A 22028-nucleotide genomic window follows, 5' to 3' on the forward strand; every position below is an offset into this window, starting at 1 on the left:
TTCTAGTTTCCTCTGTTCAACATGGCGTCGGGAAAGTAAGACTTCGGCTAATATCACACAGTTTGCCCTGAAGTTAGTCCGCTCCCGCCCTTCTGATTTTTGGAGAGTTTCCAAATACGTCGCGGGGTCGGCAGAAAAAGTTTTCCTGGGACATCCCTGGTGAGTATCCCCGCGTGGCTCTGACTTCGGTTACCGGACCGTGCTGTGGGTTAGCTTGTGGCGCGTCTCCGCTCCCCGCTGAGCCGCTAACGGAGGCTAGCGTTAGCTGCGCTCTGGTCGGTCCGGCCAGTCCGGGTGTGAAGATACCGGAGCAGCCTCCTTGAGTCTGCTCTCCTTGTGTTTGTGTGTTAGCTGATGAATCACTCAAAGCGTAGACTAAAGCGAATCGTGTCTGAGCTGTGAAAAAAAAAATCTGAGGGCCACTTGTGAAAGTTGTTAAACAATTAAAATGTGAAGCTAACTTTAGGTTCAAACTGTCTTCCTTTTGCTAAGATCTCATAAGCTCACAGGATGGTTCATTTGCACACTCAGGAGACAAACGGGTTCTGGTAACTCTGAGTCTGCTAGTCTGCTTTCCGATAAGTTCAGCTGGTTCCTGATAATCAGGATCACGGTGAACTTCCGTTTTCACCTGTGAAGGAGGACTGAGTTGTTTGTGTGGGCAGGCTAAAGCAGGAAAAGAGGATATTAAGCTGCTCCTTCTCTCTCTGTCGTGCATGAATGAATTCTCCTTTTTAGTCTCTTCCCCCCCCCCCCCGCTTCTTTTCCTCTTGGCTGGCGGATGTCATGTTATGGATTGCATTTGTGTTGTGCTTCATGAGTGTGCAGTAAGAGGAAAGGGGGGTTTGTGTTTGTAAGGTCGTGCGGTTGGTGCTGGGCACACCATACATTCCTGGGATGCCAGAGAAGCTGTATGAAAGGGTCATTCCTCTCTCTCACATATGCACCATTCCCAAACAGCAGCGGGAGCATCTACATCATATATGGCAAAAAATTCATCAGGAATATTCACGTGTTAAGTTGCGAGATGGGATGCAGCTGCAAGACAGCTGATATCCATCTACTAGTAAGTAAGATAAACAGTTAAGTTTATCTGCTGGAGAGTTCAAAGGCAGTGTAATGAAAAGGTGAAAGTCTTTTAAAAAGATGTTAGTGTTTATAGCACAGAAGTGGGAACAGATAACAAGAAAAGTACATTTAAGTAAACTGTGGGTACATGAGGATAGGATTTAGGCCAAAGTCTTTTAACAGTATCAGCTCAGAATTTCACAATCAGTACAGCCATATTGAAAAGTTATATTTTTGTTAGATAGTTGCTAACTGACTAATATCTGTAATTACGACAACTACTACAACTAATGTAATTACAACTAATATCTAAATTACAGCCTCAACTGAATCTGAAAGAAACAAATGGGAAGTTTACTGGAAAAAATTGGAAATGTGTGTGTTTTCTTTGAGTGATTGTTCATTGTGAACAAAAAACACAGCATATGTGCTGAATATGAATCTAACAGTGTTGAGATAACATGGTTTTAAAATACCTTGTTAGGTCCCTGATAATTTTAAAATTATACAAACCAAAGCCCAAAGGGACAGGTGAAAGGAAGTAATTAGCTTTTCTAGCAGAAAATGTTTAAGTTCTGTTTACTTTTTCGGGTTTCCAGAACAGCTTTAATAAAAAGCATCTTCTTCTGTCTGCTGCTAGTTGTAGAAACATTGGAATTGTCTGCTCTGTGGTGAAAAACGAAGAGCCAACTGAGGTAATCAAACAGGAAAAACAGGCTGGCAGGTTAAACAGTGATCCTCACTGACATGATATGTGGACCAGATAAACCAAATCCATGCAGGTCATAGAAGCAGCAGACAATCAACAAGTGGAAAAATAAACGACTTTGTGTGGCAGACAAGGGGCATATAGAGAGTCTGTTGGGAAAGGAGCATAAAGTGTATGCTGCTGTTTGGTTTTTGTTTGTTTTTCCTTAAAGTAGGATATCAGTATTATACTTTATTCTCATCCTGAAAGGAGGCTCCAGTTAGCTCTCCCTGCAGGGTAAAAGAGGGGGTTTTGTGGTACCCTGGAGGTTGCTCAAAAAGCCTTCATCCCAGTATAAATAATCAAAACTGGTCCCAAAAGATGCCGCTTAGTGTTTATTCTGCTTGCTGGCAGGAAACTTATAATACTACCTGGCAGGATAAACACATTTAACAACACTTTTTTACTTTAATTTTACTACTTCATAATAATTTCCTTTGGCTAAGACAACAATAAACCACAATGTCTGTGGGTAGAAGTCTGTTGGGAACCTTTGCTGCATCCATCTCTCCTTCATTTCCTGTCATTTGCCTGCTGGCACTATGTAACAGGGCCAAACCTAAGAGAGCCCTGCCAGTTTCAGTTACCGACTAGCAGTTTCACTGGCTGAAAGGAAACCTGTTCCTGAATTTATTCCCAAGACCATATGATTTATCGAAGTGCTGTGACTCATTACTGATGATGATTGAAATGATGACACAGATCTTTGGGGGGTACAAAACAAAACTAGAACTTTTGGCCTATGGGTCAGAAATGTGTCTGGAGAAGGAAGAATGAACCGACCTATAGTAAAGCATGATCATGGCTCAATGATGTCAGAGACTTCTTTGATTCCTCAGGTAATGCAAAAGCCTACAAAGTACAACAGGCAACATGTAGTAAGTAAAATATCAGAAATCCTGGAAGAAAATGTAATGCTGTCAGTGAGGAATCATTGATGGACCTTTCACTAGTAGTACAGTGACCCAAGCATACCTCAGAATATTGGCTTCGGGTTTCAGAAGAAGTCCTAGATAGTGGCTATCTGAACCATTAATATGGAGAAGCTGTGGTGGGACTTGACTAAGGTAGTTAGAAAGAAGTGTAATTATAGTTACACACTTTGAGGGGCTGTTTTATGCAAAATTTACTAGACAAAGCTAGACAAACTTCTTCCATAATAAAGGCCATTTGGCGGCTATTTCAGTGTGCAATGTAGGCTTTGGTGATAAACCTGCTGGACACTGAATTTATGCCAACAAACCTAATACACAATGGGGCTAAAGATTTTTTGCTTCTAACTGTATTTAGCAGTAAAGAAGAGGCATTCAAAAATATGTCTGATCACTCACTATATGCTACTTTTTTCAAATTCCTCTGCAGTTTCTGTATTTCCTTTGCTCATATTTATAAAGCAAGCTGCAGTACCTAAAATCTACTGAGTTTGAAGGATTCACTCCAAGCAGATTTAAGAGTTTTTCTTGATTCCTGGCCAGTTTTTAGGTGAATCACAGCAGAGGAGTCGAGCCATAAAGGTGGAAATGATCAGAAATCACAGATGACTGTTGACAGATGTGTCCAGCAGGAGACAGAGCTGCTGGCAGGAGGGATGTTGTCATTGCTTTGATGCGAACTGACCAGAAGGGCCCGAATGCAGCTGCTGTTCAGGCTTCTTCTGTAAAGTCCAAACAGCTTTCACAGCGATGTACAAGGTGATGGCTGGAGGCAAAAGGGCAATAACAGGCAGGAGCATGAGGTGTGTAGGGGATTTGTTATTGAGTAAGAAAATGATGGTGTTGGGGGAAAAAAAAATAAAGAAACAATTTTCTGGTGTGGTCTGAGTAAAGGGCAACAGGGTGTCTATTTCAAAAAAGAGATCAGAAAGTTGCAGCCACTATGTTTCCATGTATGAAACTTTGAAGACATGACGGCTGTCTGACACATTTGATTACATTTGACTACAGTCTGCGATGCACGGTTTTCCTTTTTCACTTAGTTCTGATCCTGTGTGATGACTTGAGGTGGAAAAATGAACTTCTGAGCCTTTGAATAGTTGAATTGTAATCAATTCAAATTTTTAAAATGTAGGAAATTAATTTTCTTCATTCATAAATAATCGTGAAGTTCATTAGTCACCAACAGCAATTAAAGCCTCTACAACCCCACATTTTAGTTTGTAATATATAAGAATAATGTGTTAATAAAAAACAACAGTTTTGACCTTTAGTCAACAGAGATAAAAATAGGATACACTCCTCTTATCTTATAACTAATACTATGGCTCAGGCTCAAATTAGCAGAAGAAATGGTTGCCTAAATGTTTAATTGGGTTAAAATCTTTACCCGATGAAATGTACCATTATAGGCTGAGCTTTATAAGGCCATTGCGGAATATAGTAAGTGGAGTAAGTGCCCCCTGTGAAACCAGAAGCCTATGAGAGTGGGAGGTCTTGACTATTTAGAAGTTCTTTGTTTGTATCCACATGTGAAGTTGCAATTACCTCCATTTTCCTTCTGTCCTGTTTGCGTCGTTGCTTGTTGAGTTGATGCTGTAGTGGAAACATTAAAATCTGAGTTTTCTCATGGGGCCTGATCGCACAGATAAAACTGTGTGTGAGAGAGGAATCAGAGTTTAGTGAGTAAAAAGAGGGAGAAAAGGGGGGGGGGGGGGGTGTTTGTGGAGAGGTGAGCTGCAGAGGTAACGGTAAACCAGATTTAGCTGCAGGCTAACAGCCAAATGATCTACCCATACTGAGAAAAAAAAACCCCCAAGACTTTAAAACAAGATCGTTTTAATTCATTAATTTCTCGTTTATAAGCTCTGTTTTTTTGCAAGTATATTTTATAGATCACATTTTATAGATAACAACCACATGTAAAATTTTTGAAACCAAGCTTGAAATCGTGACATCAAGCTGCCAAAAAAGCTTTGGAACAAAAACCTACTTGTATGTAAGGCTTACAGACAAGTTTTTACTCCCTAAACATAACAAGTTAATTTTTTATTAAAAATCTGCTCTGTGTAGGACTCGATCAGCTGTTTGTGGTGTGCTCCACATCCAACTCCAACCACCAAATGCAAATTATCATCTTTAAAAGTGTGATGATGTGGACATTATCAGTACATATGACAGGATTTAGGTGAAAAATCATGTTCAGGGGTGGAAAAAAAGGAAGGGAAGATGAGGGATAGAGGAAAAACAGAAATAATACACTTACATCAGATATTGTAATTCTCGCTGTAACAGGGAAAGAGGTCCAGACTTATTGCATTAGAGGGGGGGAAATCCTCTGTGGAATGACTGAAGGAGCCAAGATCAACAGAGCCCTGTAGGTGCTCAGGAACAGAGGCAAGAACACACGAATAACATGAATAATAATAATCGTCGTCATCATAATAACACAAAAAAAATCAGTATTAAAAAAAATAAAGGGCTCATTTTTGACAGTTTTTGGCGTTCTGTGTCTGTGTCTGGAAAAATTGAAATACTTTACTGTGAGTTTGTTTTGCAATTGATATCATCATTTTTTATCTTTTACACTGAGTGAAGCTTGAAATCTGCATTCTTAGCCACAGTTGAAGACAAAACAGGACTTTAGAGCTTCTTATATCGAGTCTTTTAACCATGGTCAAGCAAAGCGAGTCAGTTTCAGCACCATCTGGCATCATTTTCTGACAGTTTGTTGGTTAAATTGAATTGAATCCCAGCATGCACTTATGTTTGCTCGCACAGTTGTCCTACTTTAAGCTGATAAGGCAAGCTTGCTTATATAGAGATTTTACAAACAATACTGATATTTGTGGATTTTGGCTGTTTTTTTTGTTTGTTTGTTTTTACCTGAGTTGTGCTGGTGTATGGCAGAAGTGCGAGGGCAGACACAAGGGAAAAGCAGATTTTTTTTGTTTTGTTTTTTTTGTTTTTCCACTTGCATAACTTTAGATACTTGGGTGTGTAACATGTTACCTTTGCCATATATGTGATGAAAAATAAGGATAAGCCTGTTAAATCCCATCAAGATGAGAAAACTACATTAGAAATTTAAAATTTGATCTTTTTTAATACAAAGTTTTGAGTTTTTCATAATCCCTTCAGTGGGATTTCTGAGGAAACCACTGAATGTAACTGGAATGCTTTTTTGGCATGGAAATGTCCAAGCTGTCCAAACGTATTATTGGGAGCCTTTGCTTGATTACGGACTACACAGTGGTAACTGGCTGTATTTTCACAGCTAGCGTTAGAAGGATATTTGCCAGCTTCTGATTGCAGTTTCTTACCTCTGCTGAGTTTGGCGGGCGGCTCTCTCCGGTAGACCGTAATTCTTGGATCAGATGAAAGCCGGTCTCGCTAAAGAAAGAGCAGACTGGCATGAAGTTTGGCTTCTTCAGCACACCATCATCTCATTGCCTCTGTTTTCCACAACATGTCGTCATTATGTAATGATGGTGCTGTTCTGAGTCACATGCTTTACACTATACCTCAATGTTTAACACAGCTCTAACACTGAAACAACGCTTTTGTTGATGGGACTGTAGCAAGTTATGATGAGAGTAGTTGAAGCAGAACTATCGTGCTTGCTGAGTCTCAAAGAAAAACACAACGTTCTTAAAAAACTTAAGAAGCCACTCCAGGTTGTCAGACTAGTTGTTAGTAAGCAGTGGTTTTGTGTGTGGTGATCTCTTATCTCTCAGCTAGTTCTGCAGCATAAGTCAACAAACATCAGTGCTGTCTGTACTGCAGGTGCTCGATAGTTTGGGCTCTCGGGAGTTTGCAGCGTGGTTCAACCCTGCAGGCTCTTTGTCACGTTCTGCTGCAATTGGGGAGAAGAGTTAGTGTAAGGCCCTCTGCAACAAAGTTTTAGGCAGCTGGTACATAATCAGGATTGACCTGTTGGGGGACGACTACAAACATGAGTATGATTGGTGCAGTAAAGGCAATAAGTCGTTAACTTAATTTACATCATTCATTTAATTTTTCAGTTATTTCTGATAATTCGATAAACAAAAAATAATAGTAATAAAATAATAGTAATAATGCATAAGTAAATAAAATGTCAACATAACTAGTGAAAAAAGAATCTAATATTGATTGGTGATGATAAGTGTGGTTGGCTGTTTATTAGCATTACTCAAAAAGTTTGGATTAGTGTTTTTTGCTTGGTGGGTCTTGGCTGAACTGGATTAAGTTTCATAGTTGATCGGGATTCCGGAATTTTTTAGTCTTCTTCACCACGATGAGATGAGGCTAAATTGGACATTTTGTGTCATATCTTCACAAATGCAGATGAGATGTGAATAGAGATCATCTTAATGTTAAAAAGAAAATACCACAGACTAATCCCGATCCAGCTATCCTTCTGAATCCAGAAGGATCCTGGATTCATTTTTCTTTTCTTTTTTTATCTGGTGGTCTTAATGAAAAATTTTCATGATGTTGGAACGAGGTTAAATTTTCCTAAACTAAGCTTCCATAAACCTCAGCACTTCTGCATTTGTCAGTGTGTGCTTAGTGAGCAAAGGTCCTTCAGGTGAGTTCACAGCCAAACTAGCTCGTGTTCACAGTGTGTTTGTGCTGGGAGCTAGCTGGTGTGCTCCATGTAGCGCTCTCTATCTCTTTATCATTGACCTTTCCACATTCCACAACCTGCCTCTGGAAGTCAGCCCTCATTGGCTGCAACACTGCATGCTTTGTTTGAAGTTGCTGTCGGGATTGGCAGGTTTGTATGTTCCTGGATCTGATACGTTGAGTGGACTAGTTCCTGCTGTATTTTTACTCTCTGAGGAATGTGCCTTATCCTTATGGAGGCTGACACTTTGTAGTCTGTTGGAAAGCTGATAAAGTGTTGGCTTCACAGCACTCTGAGAAACTCCTGATATAAACTGATCTTGTCTTCTGATGGATAAATGGGTCATGTTATTATGAACCAGCCAACAGACTATTGTCTTGATGCATGCTAAATCATCCAGGTAAGTAAATCCCAAAAGGTTGATTGTGTTGATCTGGACGAAGCGTGTTCAGTGGGAGAAATGCTTCGTCACTCATCCAAGTGACTTCTTCAGTCGCAGCTGACTGCAGGTTTCCCTGTGATCAGTGGTTGTTGATCAATGGTCATGACAATTTGCATGTTAATGATCAAGGAACTGACCTCACAGCCCATTGTTCATTCAGTGGGCTAGTTTCAGTTACTGTGCAAATGTACTGTTTATAAGGTTGAGGAAACTTGCAGTCAGCTGAGACTGAAGAAGTCACTTGGATGAGTGACGAAGCGTTTCTCCCACTGAACACGCTGCGTCCAGATCAACACAATCAACCTTTTGGCAATCGAGTATTTATTAAACTACACACCTTATAATTTCATGATTTAATTGTTCTTAGCTCTGCGCTGATACTACAGAATGCACAAAATAATCTACTTTTAAACTATCTAAATTAGAGTTACATTGTGAAGTCATGGAGGAAAAAACTGTTTCAAAAAGTAAACTGTGTAACGATCAAGGGCATAAACCTGTAGGGTAGTTGTGACTAGAAACTCAAAACATATACATAAAAAAATAACATGATAAACAATGATAAAACTGAGGTTTGACTCTCAGTGTTCATGACAAACTTGTCTTTATTTTTTTTTTCAGTTAATTGTTTTCTTTTGTTTTATTTAGTCTTTGTTTATAGTGATTTAGCTATAATAAAAATGTTTCCATGCAGAATATACTCTTTCAATGTCCTCTGTAGGCAGAATAAATTGTTTATGCTTATGGCCATTTGTTGGCCCAATAATCTTTTAAATTAGCGGGTTATTAAAAAAAACATATTAAAGAAACATATTCATTCAGTTACTAATTACCTTTCATTTGGACTAAAATAACTTGTGCTTATATTATTAGTCATTATTTAGTATGGCAACAAGGCAACCATAAAAACCTGTAGATCAAATTCAATTTTATTTGAGAGGCCGTGCACTTACTAAAAAGTAGAACAATGTGTCTGTAATCATTTTCAGATTTGCCCATTTATGTTCTCGCCCTGAAATCTGTTTATTTCCGTCTTTTGAAACTAAGCAACCATATCACAATTTTTCTATGAGCAGCTTTTAAACGTGTTTTTAAGCAGCAATGTTAACACAATACATAGACAAGATTTTTGTTGAGTCTAAGATAATGTGTCTCATCATGTAGTCTTGACATACTCGGCCTCCGCGAGTCCTCCATGTGTTGATGGTTCTGTTGACATTAGCAGGCAGACGTGGTATTTCGTAGCAGGCTGGACAGCACTAATTTAAACCATACTGGCAGGTCCTGCCATGCCAGAGTGACTCATATTGTCATGTGACAACAAACAACAACAGAAAGAGCATAAAAGTTTCAGCCAGGAAATAGCTCATCGTTCATCCTTTGTTTTAACTTTACTTGGTATTTCAGAGTAAATGAATCCATTTTAGGGCTCAAAGATCATTCAAACTATAGATTTACAATAAACACAACTAATACTTTATTGATTACTTGAGTAAATAAACAGATTAGTTGTGACTGTATGTTGTGTTGACACCAAACACAAAGCCAAGTTTTCACACAGCACATCTGCACACAGTAGCTTTGCAATGAGGCAGACTGAGGTGGACTTCAGCTTCATGTGATGTGAACATGGGCGAATCTGTTTGCGTTAAAAATATAATGCTAAAAAACAGTTAAAGGAACACTTGAACAATTTTAACACTGAGGGCTGGACTCAAAATCACGCCAAAAGGATTGATGATTTTGGTTTCTTGGTGACTTTTTTTTAAATTGAATATTTCATTCATCAAATCCAATCTGAGATTTAAACATTTCCTTTTTTTTTTACAAGTATAGTACAGCTTTGAATATTTTACTTCAGTTTGATTCTTTTTGAACCACTTTTGTGGGCAGATGGAGCGGTGTAGTTCAACCTCACTTTTAAATAGAGAGGATGAGAAAGGAGGGGGCCTGGAGAAAAGTAAGTGAAATTGTAGAACTTCATGATAAGGTCTTCAAATTATGTTACTGTAACTTGATTCCAGCTCTTCTTCGTCCCATTAGCCGTTAGGGGGTTTTATGATTTGATTTTATGGAGCCGGGCCAAACAGTAGTTCATTTTAATCCATTATAATCAGAAAGGCTGGCAAAAGCAGGTAATACTCACTGACCAATGATGTGTGATTTTACAGGTCCTTAGCATAAAGATATTGCACACAAAGTATCCTCCTGTCATCCTTTCTGTCACACTTCAGGAATCTCCCGCCACAGGTAGGGCTGGGCGATATGGCCTAAAATTCATATCGCGATATAATTTGAAGCATGTGTGGTAAGGATATATATCACAATATATTCTTTTCTTCTGTATAACGTATTTTCCACACTATAAGGCACACTTAAAATCCTTTAATTTTCTCAAAAATTGAGAGTGTGCCTTATGTATGAATTCTGGTTGTGCTTACTGACCTCGAACCGATTTGGGCGTGCAGAAATCTGTTAAAAAATGTTTTAGTACAACTTTGGTAAGCCGCACTGCTTGATGGATTGTCAGAGCATTACGGCTGCCGTAGTGAGGAGCTTTGCAGAGTAATCTGGGTCCAAAACTTCGTCCCCTTCAGGCCCCAAAGTCAAACGAACACTAAGAGTTAAAAACGGTCTAAATTCTTTCATCTTTAATTAAATAATCAGCATTGCTGCTTTATCAGGTGTAACAATTAAGTTTTACATCCATGCGTCCACGAAAACAGAATTTATTAAATTTAACGGAGTTAGAAGTTAACAGGAAGTTAGCTTGCTAGTTTCCACCTAAACATTTCATACCATGTTCTGACTGAGAGATTTTTGAAACTAATTAAAACGTACAGCTCTGCTGTCACTTCCAACATAAATGAAGACAGAAAACTAAACAGCAGTGGCGTTCGCAGGGTTACTGAAGTTGGACTACCTGGTATATAATGTTGTGTTACGTGATTGCTAGCGACACAGCTATGTTAGCATAACATTAGCACAGTGAAGCTGGAGGATCAGTGTTGGGGAGTAACGGAATACATGTACCGCCGTTACGTATTTAAAATACAAAATATGAGTAACTGTATTCCGTTACAGTTACCGTTTAAAAAGGTGGTATTTAGAATACAGTTACTTTGTTGAGATAAATGGATTACACGGCGGTACTTCCCTGTTTCATATTGTGGCGGGTCAGGACTGTTTGGGTTTTGTTTGACAGCTACGTTCTGTTGTTCCAGGTGGCAGCGTTACGGTTGCCATGGTTACAGGGTGACGCTCTCTCTGCGTGTTTCCTGGGTGAGAGAGGCCTTTTTGTTGTTGTTGTGCTAAGCTAATAGGCAGAATGCTACCGGTATAGCTCTAAAGAATGTAGCATCATAGGGAGTGTAGTCCGTGCTGCAGGGAGAATGGACTGCCATACCCGTTATGTGTCTGTGAGCACGAGGAGGGAGAAAAAGGAAAAGTACGAGCTGTCATCGAGCAAAAAACGGGAGCTGGAAGCATGTAAATATAATAATAACCACTGCAGCCAAGAAGAGAGCCTGAGGAGCCCAGTTGTAAGTAAGCTATTAAGACTCGACTGTACACCGTGTTCGTGTTTTTCTCTGAAACAGTAAGTTCAGTTGGAGCAGCCTTTCTCTGTCTCTCGCTAGCAAAGTTGACCCAGACAACAAAGTAAAGCTAGTTTTCGGCTATGAGCTGCGGACCTTCAGTAATAGTAATAAATCACATTCATGTAGTTGTAAACAGCATGATAATATATTAAGTAATCCAAAGTATTCAGAATACGTTACTCTCATTGAGTAACGTAACGGAATACGTTACAAAATACATTTTGGGGCATGTATTCTGTAATCTGTAGTGGAATACATTTTAAAAGTAACCTTCCCAACACTGTGGAGGATGAACGCCAACGTTTTATCCACTCGATAAAAGTTAACGTGAGGGATTCTGGTGGTTAGGGACAAATGCAATCGCATAGCAGAATGCTATACACGGGGCAAACTTCAGTCAGGAGAACAACTGAGATTATTCATCCACGATACGAGGTTAGTTATTAATATACTGCAACAACATGGGAATAGAGCAGCCGCGAGAGAATTCAACATTAATGAATCAATGTTACGGAAGTGGAGGAAGCGCAATCTTTGGCTTTCCCCATATTTCAAAAGTGCTTCATCTCTTTGCTATGACTGTCGCCCTCCATAATTTGCAGATGATAATGGTTTTAGCCGCTGCAATGCTTTCGACCAAAACAGGCGCAGCTTGATGACATCATCAACATGCGATAGAGCGATATAGTCAAAATCTCTATCGTTGGCCAAATTTATATCGTTTATATCGCCCACCCCTAGCCACAGGCATATCGTTACCTGTGCTGTCACATGATGTCACTCTGATTATAACAGCACTTGCCCAGTTTCAGCTCTAACCGGTATGACTGCGTTTAAAGGAATCCAGTAATAAAGGCAAACCAATTACCAACATTTAATCTATGGTTTCACTAATAAATACCACATAGTTTACTATTTGAAACTGTTGGTATTTTAAATGATGAACAGTAAAGGTGGACAAAAGAAGATATTTGTTAAACTTTGAAGTGTTTATGGGTAAAAAAACAAGATACTTAAAGTTGAAAAAAAAAAACCCTCGACGTTTGAGTTCAGACTTCCTTGAGTAACAGGGCTTCTGCATCACGTGACACCTCAGGTAACAACACCTGTGACAGCAGATTCCGTGTGTGTGACAGGAAGGAAAGCGTGGGAGTGGAAGAAAAAAGGGGCATTAACGGCTTTTATTTAAAAGCAGGCAGGACATAAAATTGTGAATAGATTCGAGCTTACCCGTGCTAATCTCGCTCTCCCTCTCTCCGTCTCTCTCCCCGTGACGTCATGATACTGGGCCGGGTTTGCTGAAACCATAGGAATGCGACACATTTTGAGTTTTTACGGCCGGGAGCTACAGCGTTCCTGTGTTTGTGTGTGTTTTCACGCTGGCGCTGAGTGTCTTCACTCGTGTCCACTTCGCTGTGTCTTTAAGTAAAGACACAGAGGCGCTTCCTCCGTGGAGCTGAGCTGGATTTCTCCGCGGAAGTAACTTTGCGGCTGCTGCAGGGATCCTCTCCGTGTGCTTTCCCCTCGTCCTCCGCTGCGTTTCCGACATGAGATCAGGTGGATAGTGTGTCCTGCTGGATAAACGGAGTACCTGTGCTTTAAAGTGAGTATCCTCCGCTCTGAACGACGTGTGAAATTTTACGTTTATCGCGTGAAAAGCCACTGAATAAGCGCGCAGCTCCTCGCTGGGTTGTTTGCGCTGGAAAGTTAATCCGAACAACGAAACTCTGTTGTTGAAATCTCCCCGCGTGGATTAACTGTGAGTCAGGAAAAAAGCATAATAACTTTATTGTTTGCCTAGTGAGGAGGGGAGGGGGGCAGTGAGAAAGCAAGCAGCGAGGGATGATTTCCCCCCCCACACACACACACACCACCCGCTGCTCCCATTCAAACCTGTTGCTCACCGCTCATGTTTGCGGCTGTCAGGACAGCTGCTGGACCCCGCTGTCCCGCTCATGTGTCTTTCTCTGCACAAGTGTTGGTGACACATGGAGATAAGAGGGGGAGGATGGCGATTCATTGTGAACCTGTGTTTAGCGGGACCTGAACACAAAACGTGAGGTGCAAGTATAATTTTAGCACTGTTTTATTTTTATTATAAAAATATTAGGCTCCTTCACAAGGGGTAAAATAATGAGTAATAAAACTGTAACTGTAATACAATTTAGATTGAAGGTTCAGGATAAGCAGTTTTTCCCACATGTAAAGCATTTAGGCCTTCCACTGCAGGGAGCTCAGTGGGACTGTGATTTTTAAGGCTTTTTTCAAGTGGGGTTTATATTTAAGTTTAAAATGCTTCTTTCTCTATCACATAGCCAAAAATATCAGGGAAGTGCGGGATTTCTGGTGAGAAAGGTAACCCAGCTGCCTATGTATTTTTCAACTGGAATTATAATTTATTTTCTGTCTTTCTTTTTTAAGTTTGTCCAGGACTCAGAGCCTGACCTTACCTCTCTGAAAGAGAAGCATGAAAAGCCTTAATAATAGTTGTATTAACCTGTTTCAGTCATGGTCTCAAGGTTGTATGGAATTTTGTGCATTTCAGCCACTTATTCTGCTTTATGGAGGGCAAAAAGTGCTACAATAATAGGTGCATGTTCAACACCTCTGTTGCCCCTGCGGTGATGCTGAAGTTTAGACTGTCGTATATAAACTCTGTGTTATGAACAGACTGACGCTGTGAGAGCAGTCAGGAGCTCCAAGGTCACAGTGTGTGCTGTGTCTCTGCACTGCATTTGTAAATCTGAGAAACTTTGGCAGAGAAGTACTGTCCTCTCTCTATCTGTGTGCGTGTGTGTGTGTGCAGTAGTGAGAGTACAGGCTATTAGTTATCAGCCCTGATTCTGCAGAAGAAAGCTAATGAAAGCACACCACAACAACAGTGACAACTACCAGCAAACAGCAGAGGTAATCTGAACCCTGCAGTTCGCTTTTTGGTGCTTCACTCTTTAACCCCCCCCCCCCCCTGTTTTCCATCTCACTCCAGAGTTGTTACCTGTGTATTCAGCTTTGGTGATACAAGGCGTGAGAAATTACCGCCTGACAAACATTCGGGTGAGTTTTTTGTTCTTGCCTGGCAACTCTGTACTCCACCATTTGCATTGGCAGGTTACCAGGTATCATTTAGAGATCATTTAATACCTCAACCCTAGAAAATGTGCATGGCTGTTAAATTTAAAGCGTTTATCAGTCATTGTGGCTTCATGTAGACATGAGAGTTTCTGTGCTTTAATTAAACATATTCCCACGGTCCAACTGCTTTAAGATAGGTCAGCAATATTTGAAGGGGCCTTCAAACTTGTGAAAACCAAATAAAAATATACAGAACTGATCTGATATCTAATTATTTGTAAGTTTTTTTGTTTGAGGGTTGTTGTTTTTTTATAGATTGAGGGACTTTTTTACTCCACATTAGCAAAACTGAATGGTCTTACTTGCAAATGTAACTTTCATATTTTCAGAATTTATTAACTGCAGCACTTTTTCCTTCTTTGGTAAAGCCAGCGAGATTGTGACATTGTTATACATCATTATATCTGCATTTGTGCTTATTTTTAAGTGTTTTATTAATGAAAATAGATATTAGTCTTTAGTTGGTGAAAATGACAATACTGGTTTCTATGCAGGAAGGTCACTGACTAACAAGTTATTACATGGGGTGATGAACATCTGTGCTACTTGGCATAATAGTCTAATTTATAACCCTGCCTTAAAGGTATAGTTTGACTTTCTGAAGTTTATCAACACCTGAGTGCCGTAAGTGCATCCTTAGAAAGTTAGCTATGTGAGGTATGTCTGAATGGAGAAAAACAATTAGCTTGGAGGGAAAAAACTGTAATGCATACAGAGCAGGTGTCCGTAACTAATTATGCCTTTGACTTTCACTAAAGCTTTAAAACGAGGTGGGCCTGCTATAGTAAGAACATGTTAAGGTTAAGGTGTTAACTCCTCGGTTATCTCCTGAGGTCATGTGTGTCTTCAAAATACATTAATTTTAAACTAAGAGGTTCATTTTTTTAACCATTGGCTCGCCCAGAGGTTACCCTTTTTGTGGCATTTTTAAAGGTACTTTCTGTAATTACCCTCTGGGAAAAATATAACATTCACTGGCAGGGGGCAGTGTTTTACCTGTAGGACTGGTGATGTTTCTAGATATGTGTTGCTGGGTTGTTTTGTTTTGTTTTTTTATACTTCTGGTTTCATCTCAGGGAGGCTTTGCATTTTCTTAAATAGAATGAGGTGTTAATGATTTGACTGCTTAAATAATGATGGCATTACCTTGTTTCATCATCTTGTGGTGCAAATTGGTATTGCAGCAAAGTGCTAGTGCGTGGTTGTACTTGATATCTGTTCTTGATATCTCCTCAAGTCATAGTGGCTGTTTCTTCACACCCTGTTGATAGCTTTAGTTAAATTTAGAGAGGAAAAGAATAATACTAATAAAAATTAACTTTATAGTATCTTTCCAATTCAGAATGGTACGAATGTTTCACATATAGGCAAAGCAAAGAGTCGCTGCTACCTGATTAAAAGCAAAATAGACATTTTTGTGTTATTTATGATGAAAAGAAATGCATTTTATACGCAGTAACTTCTTAAAAATCAAAGTCCTGGTGATTTTCCTTTGATCAGGAAGACTTGAACCTAAAATCTGTTTCAGGTGCTATTTAAGATTTTGCTTTATCTTAAATAACCCCTGAAAAATCAGGCTTTTCATAGTGCTCCATCATAAATGGACTGTGACTGCCATTTAGCCAACTGATGCTGTTATAGAAAGAGAGAAGAAGAGAGACATTTGTAAGTTAAATAGAGCCACATCAAACGTATGTCTGCAGTACAATCAGAGGGATCATTCCTAACAAATCCCTCTGTGTACTGTATATTTGGATCTGGTGCCAGTTCAGAAGCAGCCTTTCATAGTGCGGTCCCCGTCATTACACCGCCTCTCGATGTCTCTCAGAGTGCAGACCACCCATGATGTACAATACGTGAAACAGGCCGGAGGACAGCAGCTTCGTCCAGAGCTCATCAGCCCGGCTCTGCCCCACTGACCAGACAGGCTTTCTCACGGTTCAGCCAGGCATACAGCAGAGGAGGTTAAATTAAGGAGGGGGAGGAGATGGAAAACGCTTAAAGGGAAAAGGAGAACAGGGAGATGGAGATATTGAAGGGAATTTTGGGAGCAGATTGAGAGCTAAATGGCGGGTGGTGGGGAGAGAGGATGGTGAGAGATGGATGTTTTATTTTTTTTGCAGTAGGAGGGAGGGGAAAATACAGGGGAGCTGTAACTACACTGATTGTTGTGTTTAGGGAGGGATGTGCTTGTTTTGCTCAGAGAGGACAAATTATAGATGTTTGAGGGGGCGATGCAGTGCAGTCCTGTCCCCCTTTTACCTATTTGTGACAGCCAAACAATCAAGAGCTCAACCAAGCAGAACACTTCCTATCCAGCCCAGCTGTGCCAGCCAGAACACAGTCAGGTCCAGAAATACTGAGCCTAAACAGTTGATGCAGAAAGTCTGGACTTTGTTTTAAAGTCAACTGTGGTGGTGGACAAATATTTATGACCGCACCACGTGCTGCCTAGATGTTAGTTGTCCAGTTTATTTAATCCATTTGCACATGTGAGATTGTTTTGGAGTGATTCAGATCTCTGATCAAATAGGGCTGTGCGATTTGACCAGAATCTCATATCCCGATATATGACATCGATAACGATATAAATCACAAAAATTTAACATGTTCTGTAAATTCTGTGAATCTCGGGCAGCTCCACTTGCGTGAAGTGTTTCCAGCTGGGCGTCGTGTAGCTGGAGTCGAGTGTTTTAACCGATGCATGAAACTATACATTTTCAGACATAAGTTGTAACGGACGCCGTTTTCTTTGTAAGCATTTATTACACGGCGTGCTGCGGGGAAAAGCCTGCTCTAACGTTTGAGTCTAAGGTTAATTTTTTTTTAGCACCTGACGGCTCTTTTTGGCTTCTTATCTGTAAACACCCTGCATACTCTTTCACATGATTCAGTTTATTTTGAAAAGTCTCAAAAGGATCTTGAACTTTATTGTGAAAGGTTTATGTGGAACATAAACAAGTGGACACGCGATGGTTTTACCGTCGTTGTTGCTAACGACAGCGCATAAAAAAAGGAGCTTGTCCGTCAGTAGTGTGGTTATATTAAATATAACAGAAAGAGAGAACTTTAAGAAATTAATATAGCCACTACAGTGACCATCAAAACGACGAAAAAATATTGCCGCAAATGTTTATTTTGCGACACCACGAAACAAACGATAGCGTAAAATGAAACGATAGACGTTTTTATATCGTCATCCGATATATATCGTTATATCAAACAGCCTTATGATCAAACTTGTTGGCAGATTTTACTTGCATACAACGAAATTGCTTTTCAAGCTCAGTTAAAACTTTTACTCACTTCTGGAAAAAAAAAATGCTTGGCTGCTAAATTATGCAGAGCATTCAGTCACTTAGTTATGTTAACCTCTGGTTGAAGTTCATATCTTTTATATATTTTCTGTATTCTCTATTTCACTTTTTTTTTAAACAGTAAAAGCTAGAAGAGTGGTGTGCGATTTGACCAGAATTTGGTCTCCAAACACATTAATTTATATGTTTGTTTTGAGATCAGTGGGCTTTTATAGGCCCAGATGTTAAAGAAATATGCAAAGAAAAATGCAACTTCAGAGAAATGTTTTTGTTTTTGTTTTTTTACTAACAAGCATATTTATTTTTGTGCCAATAGTTTGAGACCTTTTATGAATAGTATAACAAAAATTTTTAATTGTCACTTATGACTTTGTCTTCCAGCATTCATGAAAAAAAGGATAAACAGTCTTTTTTCATTAATTGTATTTATGTTCTTGTTGTTGTTGTTGTTTTGACCCCTTCCTTAAAGCTAAAACTTGTAGTTTAATTCAGATCGTGTCTCTGTGACAGGAGGAGATCCTTCCATCAACAAAATCTGTCAAGAGGAGGTTAAAGATTTCAAAAGGTGAACATGAGGAACAATCTTTCATGGTTTCACCTTCGTCTTTGGAGTTTTCTCCTTTGGTCTGATTTTGGCAGCGCGTAGCTAAGGTGTTGGCAGGCTGTCAGCTGTCTGTCTTGTAATTTAGTTTAAGTTCAGATCCAGTCAAATCAGCTGTTCACTGATCATATATAACAGAAAGTGTGGGTTAAGGCAGTGAGCCTGTATCCCCTTACATAACAGTAGTAGTGTTTTTCCATCAATTTTGGCTGTTTGATAAACAAAAATGTACCCGGTTATTCTTCAGTTTAGTGCACTTGAATGGACCGTTTTTAACACGCTCATTCTGTGTTGTGTGCTGGGATGAATGAGTTACTGACTCATCTCTGTTGTTATTTTGTCCTGACAGGCTCGTGCAGTTATAATCTCCTGATTGAACTGCATGCCTGGACTCACTTGTCCTTTCATGTAAACTTTGTCTTTGCGCCCGTACACTTAGGTTTGTTCATGCAACAGTGAAGCAACCTGTGAGAAGAAGGTTTGCTCTCAAATCAAACGGGATCTCTGAGGTCAGAGCTCCATAATCTGTTTACTGTTTGCCACTCGGCCTTCGATACTTATGAATCTTATCATTTCTTGGCTCTTGAAGGCCGCAGTAAAATCTTGTTTTTTACCCACAGCCATTTGGCTCGGAGCTCCGCATATTTCCAAATACAAGAGGAAGAAAAAGCAGAGGATTTGGAAGCCGCAGGGCTCTTTGATTCAAGGCCAGACTGCCACAAATATGAGATGCTCAATGTCATTATCAGCCCTCACATGTGTTTTTTTGTACTGATTTCCTGTATGTAACAAGCCCCTGTGCTTTGTTGTATATTACAACTTAATCCGTCAGATAACTGTTTGTATTTAAATGTAGGAGTATAAGGTTTGTGTTACTGTAGTGTAGTAATCCTCCTCAGTCTTTTGTCATAACTTTTTATCCTTCCTTTAGGCAGTGCTTTCTTTCAGTTCCTTTCAGTTCAGATGCATTGACTGACTGTTTTGTTGTCTCAGCCCAAACACTAATGATAGGCCTCTGTGGTGATTTATTCTCCTCTCCCTGTTGTCACCAGACTCATTATAACTGGAAAGAGGCATTTATCATCCATGTTGTAACTGTGCTGTTGCAAGTCAGTTGCGAGTCTGTTCTGCAAATGGGAATTAAATCCAGAGTTGGGAGCTGGGTGGGGATTCCAGGGAAAGAAACTGAATATGTGTTCAAGTGTGAAGCAAAATTTTTGAACTGGTCAAAAAAAGTCTGCATGCTTCAGCTTTGCTCACTAAACCTAAAGCAATAAGAGTGGCTGTTGTCACACATGACAGATGCTGTTGTTTGTTTTTTAGCATTATTAGCATTAGCACCAGTGTTAGCTTTCCCTGTCTGCTTGCGAAATGCTGACTTGTTGACCCCGTTTTAAGGTTCTGCAGTTCTTCATGTCGTGTTATTTGAACAGAGGCGAGCTCCCAAAAACTGTTTACTCGGCCCCTCAAAAGTTTTGTGATCAATATTCATGCGTAGTAGGTCTCACAGTTTTCAGTGTGGACAATAAGCTTCCGAGTAAAACAAACCACACAGCAACATATTAATGACAGCATTTGTCCATCAGGGACCCTCAACAGGAACTTTTATTGAGAACAGTTTAACCCTCATCCCACTTTCCTGTTCTGATGTGTTGATATTAGCCTAACCACAGCTCTGTAGTTAGCTAGTCCAACATCACTAACTCCTGAAGTGATCATTTTATTGGAGCTGAAGAAATTTGGACCATTTTGTATTTGTTTACTTTTAGGAACTGAATCAGCGTTTGGAAATGGTGATAGCGACAGACTTCTAATCTAATTCCTCCTGACTTTCTCCAGTCATTCATACAGAGACATAAACATAACAAGCGCTTCTTGTACAGATGTCACTAAAATTCGTAGAAGAGAATAAAAAAATAGGTTAATGACCTTTACAGTTTACATTTTTATAGCTGTCCTGTAACTTCAATGGTTGTTGATATAAGAGATGATGAAGGAAAAATACTTGAATTTAAAGCAAGGAAATATTGACTAAATATAGAAAAACTTAAATTATTTGATTATTTGTGAGATTTCACTGAGCACTGAAAATTATTTCATAGAAATACAGAACAGAGTTTAATTTAAATATATATATTTTTACTTTTCTCTTAAGCTTTGTTCTTATTTACAGTATGAACTGTTAATAAGTCTGTATCTTTCTGTTTTCATCTTAGTTCATCTCTTTTCCAGTGGACTCTGTCTTTGATAATCCTGTTGAGAAAACCGAGAGAACAGCTTTGCATATATAAATCACAGCTGATCTGTCTACCATTCATTTCATTCGATTTTTTATCCTATCAAGAGGAAATAGCCTTTTTCAGACACGTTCATATTACTGGAAATACTTGGTTTGTTTTAAGGGGAAGCTTCCTGGATAGAGTGCAAGGGAGGCAAAACACATGACGCTCGTTTACTCAACCGCTATCTACGCTGTTCTCATATGCACCACATGTCAGGAGCTGTCAGCTTTAAGATCTGCTGCATCCCATCTGACTGTGTTGGGAATTCACCTACCTCAACCTCTCTTAAATAACTGCATACTTGTCCTTAACTTGTGACTTAATAATAATAATAATAATAATAATAATGGATTGCATTTATATAGCGCTTTTCGGGGCCCTCAAAGCGCTTTACAATTCCACTATTCATTCAGTCTCACATTCACACAAGGGTGGAGGCAAGCTTGCTTGGAGTTCCCACTCAAATTCATTGAAGTTTATATTTGTCATGAGTTGCATACATGGCTTTTTGATGGTTGTAATTATCTCTTGTCTTTCATGTTTCTCTTGCTTCCTGCTTCACTTGTCTGACCTCTGGTATCATGCTGTTCTTGACAAATATCCTAGAGGTTATTCTGCAGGTGCCGGGGGTGGGGGGGCGCGACGGACAATAGCAATAGTTTCCAGTTCCTTTATAGCTGTGCTTCCAGTCCAGATGATATATAATCTCTTCAGCATGTTTGAGATTTACCTCAGGGTCTCTCCTAGTTAGACCTCCCCGGGACCTCCTTAGCTTGTTTCTTCTGACACAAAGGAGCAGTGTCTCTACTGCGAGCTCCTCACCCGATCTCTGAGGATTAACCCAGCAGACTCGTTTCTGGTAAACTAACTGGAGCTCATGACTGGGGATACACTGATCCAACTTTTTCCAGTTGAAATGTGATACCAATACCTTGGTTTTGATTATCTGCTGGTACTGACTTCTGATCCAGTGTTAATGTTGAATTAATAAACTTTCTTCCTCACTAGGAGGAAGAGACTGTGAGTCTTTCACTAGGGTGTAAGGAAACATCAAGCTGAGGTTAAAATTTATTTTCCTAAGTAGGTAAAATAAAAGGTATTTATTAATAAAATATTGTAGTAACAACAGGACCAAGAGGAAGCTGCACCGGTTTCTCACACTCCATCTTCCCATCAGTTGTGAATATGATGCTGAGATACTTGAACCTCCTGTGTTTACAGCACCCGCTCATGCCCGGCACACAGGGAACCGTCAACAAGAAATAAATGTTCAATCAACTAATGATTGAACATTT

At 39.6% G+C, this 22028-nt stretch overlaps 1 protein-coding gene across 2 annotated transcripts in view; it reads left to right on the top strand.

Moving 5' to 3' along the window:
• The window catches only part of pak4 (p21 protein (Cdc42/Rac)-activated kinase 4), a 42503-nt gene continuing 20475 nt past the window's right edge, over nt 1-22028 (top strand). Inside the window, exon 1 of one of the 2 annotated variants that reach the window (XM_087851227.1) lies at nt 1-159. The gene's annotated coding sequence lies outside the window, so the exon portion shown is untranslated. Of the gene's footprint in view, nt 160-12757; nt 13005-22028 lie in introns of those variants that run through there. The other variant, XM_087851228.1, reaches the window with a different exon arrangement.

The sequence above is a fragment of the Neolamprologus brichardi genome, chromosome 14 (genome assembly GCF_056152115.1).
Source record: "Neolamprologus brichardi isolate AB-2024 chromosome 14, ASM5615211v1, whole genome shotgun sequence".
NCBI classification, from domain to species: Eukaryota; Metazoa; Chordata; class Actinopteri; order Cichliformes; family Cichlidae; genus Neolamprologus; species Neolamprologus brichardi.